The sequence below is a fragment of the Pinus tabuliformis genome, chromosome 1_1 (genome assembly GCF_031772625.1).
Source record: "Pinus tabuliformis cultivar Carrire ecotype Pingquan chromosome 1_1, CPIR1, whole genome shotgun sequence".
Taxonomy (NCBI): Eukaryota; Viridiplantae; Streptophyta; class Pinopsida; order Pinales; family Pinaceae; genus Pinus; species Pinus tabuliformis.
This window is the reverse complement of record NC_142297.1, coordinates 798638427-798649224: the sequence shown is the minus strand read 5'-3', so window position 1 is coordinate 798649224 and position 10798 is coordinate 798638427. Positions and strand designations below refer to the sequence as shown.

The window sequence follows — 10798 nt, the reverse complement described above, 5'->3', positions numbered from 1 at the left end:
GTCACAACAGAAAATTTCCACCCAGGCCGAAGTGTTGGAAATGGCAATGAGGTTGCATGAGACCCCAATATAAGACCTTGGGTTGGGATTTCAACAAATCCACACGCAACTACAGAATCCATGCCTGGAAATGCAGAGTTTGAAGCAAAATAAAGCACCGCGGCCAGACGTGCGCGAGGAAGTATGGTGCATAAAATGCAAAGGCCTGAGCCATGAAAAGGACCACTATCCAATTTTTGTGAACTATTTGGAAGGAGGTGGGCCAATGTCATTGAGACCAGAGGCACAGGCAGGGCCGAGTGTGACACCCGCGTTATGGTGCATGATCTATCAGATAGGAGGAAAACACATGACGGATAATTGTCATTTGTTGCAGAAGTATACACCAACACCCCAGCAACTATTTGTAATTTTTGTAGGTCGGTAGGCCACGACGAGCATACTTGTCGCAGCTGTGAGTTAATGATGGATCAGACCCCAGCCTATAGGATGCAGACAGAAATGCGAGCCCTCGACCTAGCTGCGGGGATGGCTTGCACTAGATTTCAGGGGCAAGGTCGAGGACAAGGAAGAATGGGACTAGGAAGGGGTCGCGTACAGCTAATTTGTTACAATTGCGGAGGACCAGGGCACTATGCCCACGATTGCACCAATCCGATGAGGATATCTTGTTCGTACAGTGCTCAGTTTGATCACAAAATGATAGATTGACCTATGTTGATCACACAAATGCATGCAAAAGGGGTACTATAGCCTCCTCTGACTCAAAATATCCAAATGATGAGGTCTGAACCATGCGAAGAAGACCTAAATGTGAACATGATGCTCAGAAGTGGTGCGACCATAGGGGAGGATAAGGGGAAGTAGTCTGAGGAAGATACATGGGTTCACAAGGCTCCTACAAAGGAACCTGAGTTTGACTTAGAACGCACAAAGGAGACATTCATGGAAGCTAAGAAGAGCTTCGCAGAGGCCTCCACTTCAGGTAGAAAGGACCAACCAGTGCCAGGGATGGATCCTTCTATGCTTACTACCTTTTTGGAGACATGCATGAATCTACTGCACAACAACAAGGCAATTAAGGGACTACAGGAGTTGATCACCAAGTGCGCAGGTTCAGGAGAACCACGCGTAGTCCGGAAACTGGGAAAGCATGCATTGTGCACTGGGAGGGAAATGCGATTGATGATGCAGATTGGTGAGTACAAAATGGATCAGGTCATCCTAGATCTGGGATCGGAAGTGAATGTGTTACCGAAGCAAACACGGGAATGTATGGGAAGGCTTGCGTTACAGTGTTCCCCTATTCAATTACGAATGGCGAACCAACAGAAGATTCTGCCCATGGGGAGGTTGCAAGGGGTAACAGTTGATATTGAAGGTGCGAGCACACAGACAGATTCTGAAGTAATAGAGATTGTTGATGACAACAATCCCTATCCAACATTGTTAGGAATCAACTGGGCCACTGATATGAACAGAGTCTTCAATCTGAAGAAGCGCAAAGTGATCTTCAAGAAAAAGTCACTACGCATAGTAGTCCCAATGGACCAAGCCGAAGGGGCGTGCTACACTGAACCAATGTGCGACGCTGGAAGCGATGATGATCTTGATTGTATTTACAAGATAATTGCGTGAGACCAGGATTGGGTGAATCAGATTGCAGATGGGAGGATATCGTGGGAGCGCAAAATCTCTTGCACTTTGGATTCAGACGAAGAAGCAAAGCGCTGGCAAAATTGGTTGAACGAAGTAACAACACTGAATTGCAACATGATGGTTAGATCACTGCATTACATAACAGCAAGGCCCGAGATCTGCTAACATATGATGGATTGACAGTGGTGGATAAATTCTTGAGCAAGTTTGAAAGCGCAGTACTGAAACAACAACGATTCAATGAGTTGAAGTGGGCATTGCACACAACACCTGCGCGCTGGTGGGGAACACATCAAGGAAGTTTTGAGGACTAGCGCAGATGTAGAAGGATGATGTGCCTATGATTTTGGAAACTGCAGCTATGATTACAAGACAAATACAATGGACAAGATGAACTGTGCATGCACCTCATGAAATGGGCCAAGGCCTATGGAGAAGAACCACAGCCTGAATGGGTACATTTATTCTACCATACCCTGGATGTAATACCCATGAACTGGTATAATGAGACAAAACTCTGACATGGTACAAGAGAATGGGATGTCTTGTGTGAATGATTTTTGTTAACATTCACATTTGAAGACTGATGGTCAGATACTGTTGACGATGCATTACAAGCAGTTAAAGCCGCCATCTTCAAAATACCATAAGAGCCATTGGAAATGTTGCAGCCAGAATGGGCAGTACAGTTAAGTAGCGCGTTGGAGTGTTATAACATGCAGGTGGAGGAGGATGATGACGACCCCCGAAATATTGATATTCCAGAAACTGAAGGCTATCGCAAGGTTTGAGGACCATCAATTGAGGATCCCAAAATCACCGCACCACTCAAAACAAAGCAGGTAAACATTGGCATAGAATCAAAGCCGAAGTACATGATGCTTGAGGACTATTGGAAGGATGCTACGATAGATAACGTCACCGAGTTACTCCGCGAATATCAAGACTTGTTCCCAACCAAAATCATGCACTTAAAGGGGATCATTGGTGACTTAGGGATGATGAAGATCACTCTGAAACTGGACACGAAGCCAGTTAAGCAAAGACCTTACCGCTTGAATCCCAGGTATAAAGAAAATGGCTGTGACGAATTAGAAAAAATGCTCGTAGCCAAAATTATTGAACCAGTGGAAGAATCTGACTGGGTGAGTCCTATGGTAGTGCAGGAGAAAAAGCAGAAGGGCGAAATAAGAATATGTGTGGACCTTAGGAAGCTTAACGACGCCTATGTTCATGATCCATTCCCAACATCGTTCACTAATGAAGTATTGGAGAATGTTGGCGGTCAGGAAGCTTACTGATTCACGGATGGCTTCTCAGGGTACCGTCAGATCAAGATCGCGCTGGAAGATAGGAGAAAAACAACCTTCGCAATAGAATGGGGCTGCTTTCAATACACCGTTATGCCCTTTGGACTGAAGAACACGCCAATGATATTCTGGCGCATAGTGGTGGGCGCATTCAAAGAATACATCCATAAGTTCTTGGAAGTCTATCTGGACGATTGCACTGTCTTTGGATTAGTTAAGCACCATGTAGCGAGCTTACAGTTGATGTTGGATACTTACCTCTAACACCAGATTGCATTGAACCTTAAAAATTGCACCTTCCTCATTCCCTTTGGCAACCTGCTAGGCTAGGTGGTCTGAAAACAGGGCTTGATGGTGGACCCTATGAATATTACTGTTATTCTGAATCTGGAAGCACTGCATAGTGTCAAATAGTTACACGCTACTTTGGGGCACATTGGCTACTATAGGAATTTTATCAAGATTTATGCCCAAATAACCGCGCTGATGGAAAATCTATTGAAAAAATATGTTACGTACTGCTGGAATAATGATTGCATGAAGAGTTTGGATGTCCTAAAGGGGAAACTAGCCTTCGTGCCAATTTTGGTCTTCCCAAAATGTGACATGGAATTTCATGTACATGTTGATGTGTCATGCATCGTGATGGGAGTCGTACTCACGCAGGAGGGTGCGGAGGGGGTGGATCACCCGATCGCGTTTGCGAGTTGGATATTGTCCAAAGAAGGAAATAATTACACTACCACTTAACACGAGGGGTTGGCAATGGCGTATGCGCTCCAGAAATACCAACACTATTTACTTGGAGAACATTTTATACCGACCATTCCACATTGAAATACTTGGTGAACAAGCCTGTGTTGGGGGCGCATATGCAGATGGCTCTTATTGTTTCAAGAATATGATTTTAAGGTCATAGTCAAGCCAGGATGCTTAAACACAAGACCAGACCACTTGTCACAAATTGAGATGGACGAGGAACCAACAAATTTGGAGAAGGGACTACGTGATGCACAGCTCTTCGCAGTACATGTCGCTAACTAACACTTTGAGGATATAATCCATTTTCTAACAACAGGGACTGCACTGAAGGAGTACTCAATCCCACAGGAGAAGGAATTGGTGGTGCGCGCAACAGACTTTTCTGTCATCACAGGGCACCTTTACAAGATGGGAACTGATGAGATATTTCGAAGATATGTACTTGAATTTGAAAGGGGTTAGATCCTCATGGAAGCACATTGGGTTGCTGCAGGAGGACACTATGCAGGAAGCGCGACTGCACAAAAGATTCTTTGCATAGGGTTATGGTGGTCGACCCTGCACCAAGATTTGAAAACACATTGTAAGGCCTGTGATATATGTCAAAGGATGGGAAAACCATCACGAAGGGATGAGATTCTGTTAAATCCCCAAATGACACTGCAGCCATTTGAGAAATGGGCAATTGACCTTTTAGGCCCGATCAAACCTCAGGGAAAGACAGGTGCACGCTACATCATCACCGTGATAGAGTACCTGACACGATGGGCAGAAGCACAATCGGTCAAGGACTGCACGTCTGCCATGACTACAAAGGTTTTGTTCGAAAACGTGTTGACACAATTTGGCTACCTAAAAATCTTAATGAGTGATCGTGGAACACATTACTTGAATGAAACCATCAGCGCGCTCATGGAAGAGTTCCAGGTTTATCACTAGAAAAGTACACCATACCACCCATAGGCTAATGGAGCAGTAGAAGCATTCAATTAAATACTGGAGATTACGTTGACCAAAATATGTAACGCACAATAGAACGACTGGGACCTGCACATACCTGCTGTGTTATGGGCGTACAAGAAAACTTTCAAGAAATTGATGGGACAGACACCATTTCGGTTTGTCTATGGTATGGAAGCAGTCATGCCAATTGAATATATCATACCTAGTCTACGAATAACAGTGCTCACAGGCATGTCGGACCGCGAAGCTCTGGAAGAAAGGCTTGCGCAATTAGAAGAACTCAGGGAAGAACGATTTCTGGCCAAATTTCATCAGCAGGTACAAAAGCAGCGTGAGAAAGCCTGACACGACCGCCATATCAAGTTGCGCACCTTCAAAATAAATGACTTAGTGTTGTTGTATGACAATAAGTTTGAAAAATTTCCAAGAAAATTCTAAATGCACTGGTTGGGACCATATGTGGTAAAAGAGGTTACAGATGGAGGCGCGGTCCAACTAGTCAAACTTAATGGAGAACCCTTCCCAGGAAAAGTAAATGGCAGTTACCTGAAGCCCTACATAGGTGGGCCAACTATTTGATTAACTAACTGAAGCACAGTCTTTACGAACCAAGGAGCCGGACAGGGGTGCGGGACTATAAACATAAGCACTAGAAGCTGGTACCAAAGAAAAGACACGAGTCAGACGCAGATGATTCAGAAGAACGACTGGAGTAGATTCAGGAGACGATAGAACAGAGCAATGTGGACCTTCTCGCAACACAGGCACAGTTGGAGGGGCTCTGTGCAAAGATCACCGCACTTGCAGAGTGACTCGAGGCGAGTCACGATGATTGTGTTGGGGGCCTGTTGGGAAGCGGATCCCCCCACAGCATGATTTTGGGGCTTAAAGCCCAGGTGTTGGTCAATGTAATGTAAAGACTCTGCAAAATACGAGCACAAAGCGTGAGAGTCTAGGATGAGTCATAGGGTTGTCTGCCCTAAAATAATGTAATTTAGTGTAAAGTTGTGTCAGCCTACCCATGGTCCGCGAACCATGGGATTGTATAAATAGAGCGAGGCACTAAGTGTAAAGACAGTTTTTGGGAAGCAAGTAAATGATAGATGCGAAGGCATGGTTAGAGGATAGAAGTGGATCTGAAGCCTATTGGGTCATAGTAGTAGGTAGAGACTCTGCAGCTAAGTGTGCAGAGGCCTAGTAGAGTCTGCAGCTGAGTGCGCGGAACCCTACAGCTGAGTGCGCAGGGTGGAATCGGGTTTGTATTGAACTGAACTTGGAAAGGATTATTAATAAAGCTAAGTTTATTTGGCATATTGTGCATCTATTTTGTAGATCTATATTTTGATATTATGCGTTAATGGTATCTGTTTATTTATATGCGTGCACTTGTATGAATTCTTATGTATGAAAACCTTCTACGTAATTAAGTGAACAGAACCTAATTAAGGAAGACTTGGGTATTTAACATTGGTCGCACTGCAGCTAGAACTGCGTGAAGGAAGTACCGCAGGACGCAAGAAGATCATTGGTACGAGTAACCTAGTAAGTGCGAAGGTTGAATCACATCCCTATTGCCACCTATCAAACATCCCCACGGTGCGTAAACCTGGTTCCAACACCCTCCCATACTAATTCGGGTGAGACCTCAGTCCGCACTACGCGGACTGTTGCCGAAAGGGCCAATAGTACCAGGATTTTCTTGGCTAAATCACTTCTGAACCTGGGTCAGGCCCCACATAGCCAACACAAGGTTAATCATCTCTGCAGATAGAGATGATCCCTCTAGCCCAATGATTGGGTCTAGAAACTGAAGTGACAATCAACTAGACGTCTTCCTAGAATATAATTGAAAAGTAGAATGAGAGAGATGACCTACCTCACCCTGATGCTATTCCGATTTCCTTTATTGAGATCCTCGAACCACTTGTGTCATCGACTTGTTCTTGCTTATTTCAGCACTTATGTACCTACACAAGTGATCAAGAGACAACAAAGCATTCCAAATACCAATAGAAAATCCAATAATAACCTACTTAGCTGATCAAGGAATGCCAAGCTAAGACATACATGAACATATATATTTTGGGAAGGATAACTAACAGTTGTATATTATTTAAAGAATAAAGGGAAGCTTACAACCATAGCCTTGATGTTGAAAGACTCTCCTTGAGTGGTAATCCAAGTCCAAGCCAAGAAACTCTCAAAACACTCCTTCTCCAAGTCCAATGAATAGCCTTTAAGCACAAGCTCAACATAGGGGTGCAAATTGATATAGGCCAACCTAGCCTCTAACTTGACCAACCATTTGGGAATGGGAAAGTATGAATTTATAGACTGAGAAAGGGAGTTAGGAATTCTCCAAATATAGGATTAGGCCCACCTCTCAAGGAGGTATCTCATAGGGATGAGACAAAGAGGTCAAGATGGGCGGATTCAACCTCATCTATGTGAAACCACCTCCAACTCACCGCTTTAGAAGCTTCTAGATCACGAACCTTCTCATCTCCTTTGGGAAAATTACCTTTTTGGGATCATTGCGGGTATATGAGAAAATAGAGTGATGTCATCGTGGGTCTGGAATAGTGCAACATGTGACCATCGTGGTTTTAAGCCTCATAAGAGTGATAGTGCTCAAATTAGGGTTTAAGAGCTATTTCTTCAGTGAAAGCTCAAGACATTTTCCAAACAAAGTCTTAGGAGCGATCTGAGTTGTATACATGGATGAGTATACTGTATGATGGTCATGTTTTGGTTGCTTTAGGGTATGTCATAGGGAAGTGCAGGAGGCGTGACAAAATATTGTGTAACAAATGCCTACTAAAGCATGAAGGCAGAACGAGGAGTGATAGTTGAGATGCTTTACAAGCTTTTGGCAAGGACGAGGACACACACTATCAGGATACTTGCAAATCAGGGATGCATATACATATACATATCTAAGATCAAGACATGAATCCATGGCATGGACGCAACCATGCAGATGATCAAGACTAGATAAAAGATCCATGGTATGGGTGGAACCATCCAAATATCAAGGATCATCATAAATATAAAGTCTCACGGTATGGTCACAGCCATCTGTATAGTAGAAACATGTGTACAATCATGAATGACATATAACTCCATGCATCCTGCGATATAATTGATAAGACTCAGGGTCTTGCACTCCATCCTGACCTGATCAATGTATGAATTCTAACATGCAAATAAAAGTGTTGAAGTCAAACATGCTAGAAAACCATCTGATTGCCAACCAATGATGTGGACCGTTAACAAGTAGGAGAGAAACTACCAATAATGACAATGTCTCTCAAGGTACAACAGTACAATCTGTGAATGTGATAATGAATTTGAGGTTGAACACTTATGGAATCACCTAATCAAAATCCAATAATGAAGACCTATCATCAAATGCGAAGAATTGGCCATTAGGGCATGCCATCTCTAAGGTACTGAAAGGGAGTTCCAAAGTCATCTTCCTGGATAATGAGCTGAATTCGATAGGAAGTGACCCATCGAAGGAGGGAAATGGTGAACCCCCCATTATCGAAACGAAACAAGGAATAAAGTGGAATGATATTCAGGACTGTAGCAATGACTCAAACAATGTATAGTTAAATAACTACAGATTAGACTTCTCTTGAACATATTGGCGACACGACTCCGGAGTGTGGTAGAATTTGACTCAACATGGGACTAAAGGTCATGATGACAGTGTGGAATAGTCAAATGAGAGGTAAAATGGATAACCCAAACTTGGAAGGACAAGTGACTAAGCGAGGATATCCCAAACGCGACACGAGATGCAGAAGAGTGTCATGTTCAAGAGCGACAAGCTATCAATACAAAGGATGTTTCAACTTCCCTTTTCCCCTGTTATTTCTTGCGAGTAACTCTTTGTTTTTACACAAGATTGAAGAGGATACCATATTCTTGTCGTATAAGTTCATCCTTCAGATGAATCCATGCTAGTAAGTTTTACGAGCCCTAGGAAGAAGAAACTTGGTCTCATCATGGTGACGAGTGTTTCATCGTAAAAATTTTAATGAGTCTGAGAGAAGAATAGCTCGATATCTTTTTCGTATTTATAGAGATAGAAAAAGAGATGAAAAAAGAAAAATCCACCAGGTCCCTTTTCGTAATTTGTCTCTCGAATCTGAAAAGGTATAAAACAATATTCGAGAGAACCTCCTAACCATGTTCGACTAAGGTGTTCCTTTTTCATACAATGGTCTATCTCATTCTAGAAAAGGGTTAAAATTATACTGAGTAGACGTTAATTTCTTTACTTTAACGAGTTTGAAATGACAGGTACTCGGCAATCTTTTCATATTTTTGGATTCTGGAAAGAGCTTAAAGAGGACTCCACCTGCAGGAACGAGTGGTATGAAAGGATAGAAATTGGTTCTGGTCATGATGGAATTGCTCAAAACATGTAATGATTAAGAGGTTGGCTAATAAGACCACTCATCGCAGATGTTCGTTAGGTGTAGGTAAAACAACCAAGTGAAAGCATATGATCATCCAAAGAGATGGTGATGATGGAATGAAAGAAGCAAGGCTCATATGGGAAAAAATTGGTTGATAAAAATGGCAATCACAAGATGTAAAGTGGGAATGATTTCATTTTTACACAAGCTTGAAAGAAAGATAAACTACGCTTTAAAATGGTTTCATTTTTACACAAGCTTGAAACAAAGATAAACTATGCTTGAGATGAGTTTGCATGCCCCCAGCATAATGACTCGATTCGAAGTACATGCACCCAAAGCTTCATTTTGTTCACCTAAGTAGACTGCTAGTGACTAACAGGTAGATGGAATGAAAATTCACTTATGAGATCAAATGAAAGACTCGATTGGGATTTTACTATATCTAATCAAAGACTCGAATTGGAAGAGGGTTTGTTTCATTTTTTAACAAGCTTGAAACAAGAAAAGAATCATGATCATGAAACCTTGTTTCAATTTTTAACGAGCTTGACACAAGTAAAGTGTTGCCTTGTTGGGGCTTGACCCAGGTTCAGAGGTGATTTAGCCGAACAAATCCCGGTACTACTAGCGCTTTCAGCAACAGTCCGTGGAGCGCGGACTCAGGTCTCACCCAAAGTAGTATGGGAAGGTGCTAGAACAAGGTTTTCGCACCTTGGAGATGTCTGATGGTTTCAAGTGGTCCGCCGTTGCGCATGTTGCTACGCGCACTTCCCTGTACCTTGCAGCCTAAGATGCTACCTTCGTGTAGCCCTACTCGGAGGCTGAACAATTTTATTACCCAAGTCCTTACTAGTAGCCCAATATTAGCTGATTACCTTAGCTTATTTGTACGCTTTTAGTTATACTTAACAATATTCACAATTCATACAAGTGCGCGCAGTAAATAAACAGTATAATTGCAAATGATGTCAAACATGTAATAACTCAGAACAGATGCACAGAATTGGTAAAAAAAACATTTCTTTATTAATCTCTTCTCCAGTTACAGACTCAACTCTACCCTGCACACTCAACTGCAGGGGTCTGCGCACTCAACTGCGGACTCTACTACACCTCTACACACTCAACAGCTTAGCCTCTTCCTATTACTATGACTCAAGACACACTTAGTCTCTTATTCTATGCTTCATTATCTCATTCTATCCATCATATTTTCTCATATGATCTGATCTTTACTACTTAGAGCCTCACTCTATTTATACAATCCCATGGTCCATGACCATGGGTAGGCCTACATTACATTCAAACTTAGGGCGGACAACCCTATGAATCCAACATACATTTTGCACTCCGTACCTGCAATTCACGGAGCTTTACAATAATATCACTCAAAACTTGTGCTTTGAACCCCAAAACATGCTGCGGGGGGATTCCATGCCCAACAGGCCCCCAACACAAATATCGTGACTCACCCTCGAGTCACTCTGTTGGCGTGGCAATCTTGGCGCGAAGTCCCTCCAACTGGTCTCGAATGGTCCTAATTTCGCAGTGCACTGAGCTGCTACTTGTTGAACCTACTGTATCCGTTCCTCTGAGACCACTATGTTTGGCATAGTGTCCTGCATCTGCGCATGCATCCCCTGAATGTGCGAGATCTTCCCTTCAATATTC

At 42.9% G+C, this 10798-nt stretch overlaps 1 pseudogene; it reads left to right on the top strand.

Moving 5' to 3' along the window:
- The first annotated feature begins 4829 nt into the window (after window positions 1-4829).
- LOC149216418 (uncharacterized) overlaps window positions 4830-10798 on the top strand; it is a 55500-nt pseudogene continuing 49531 nt past the window's right edge.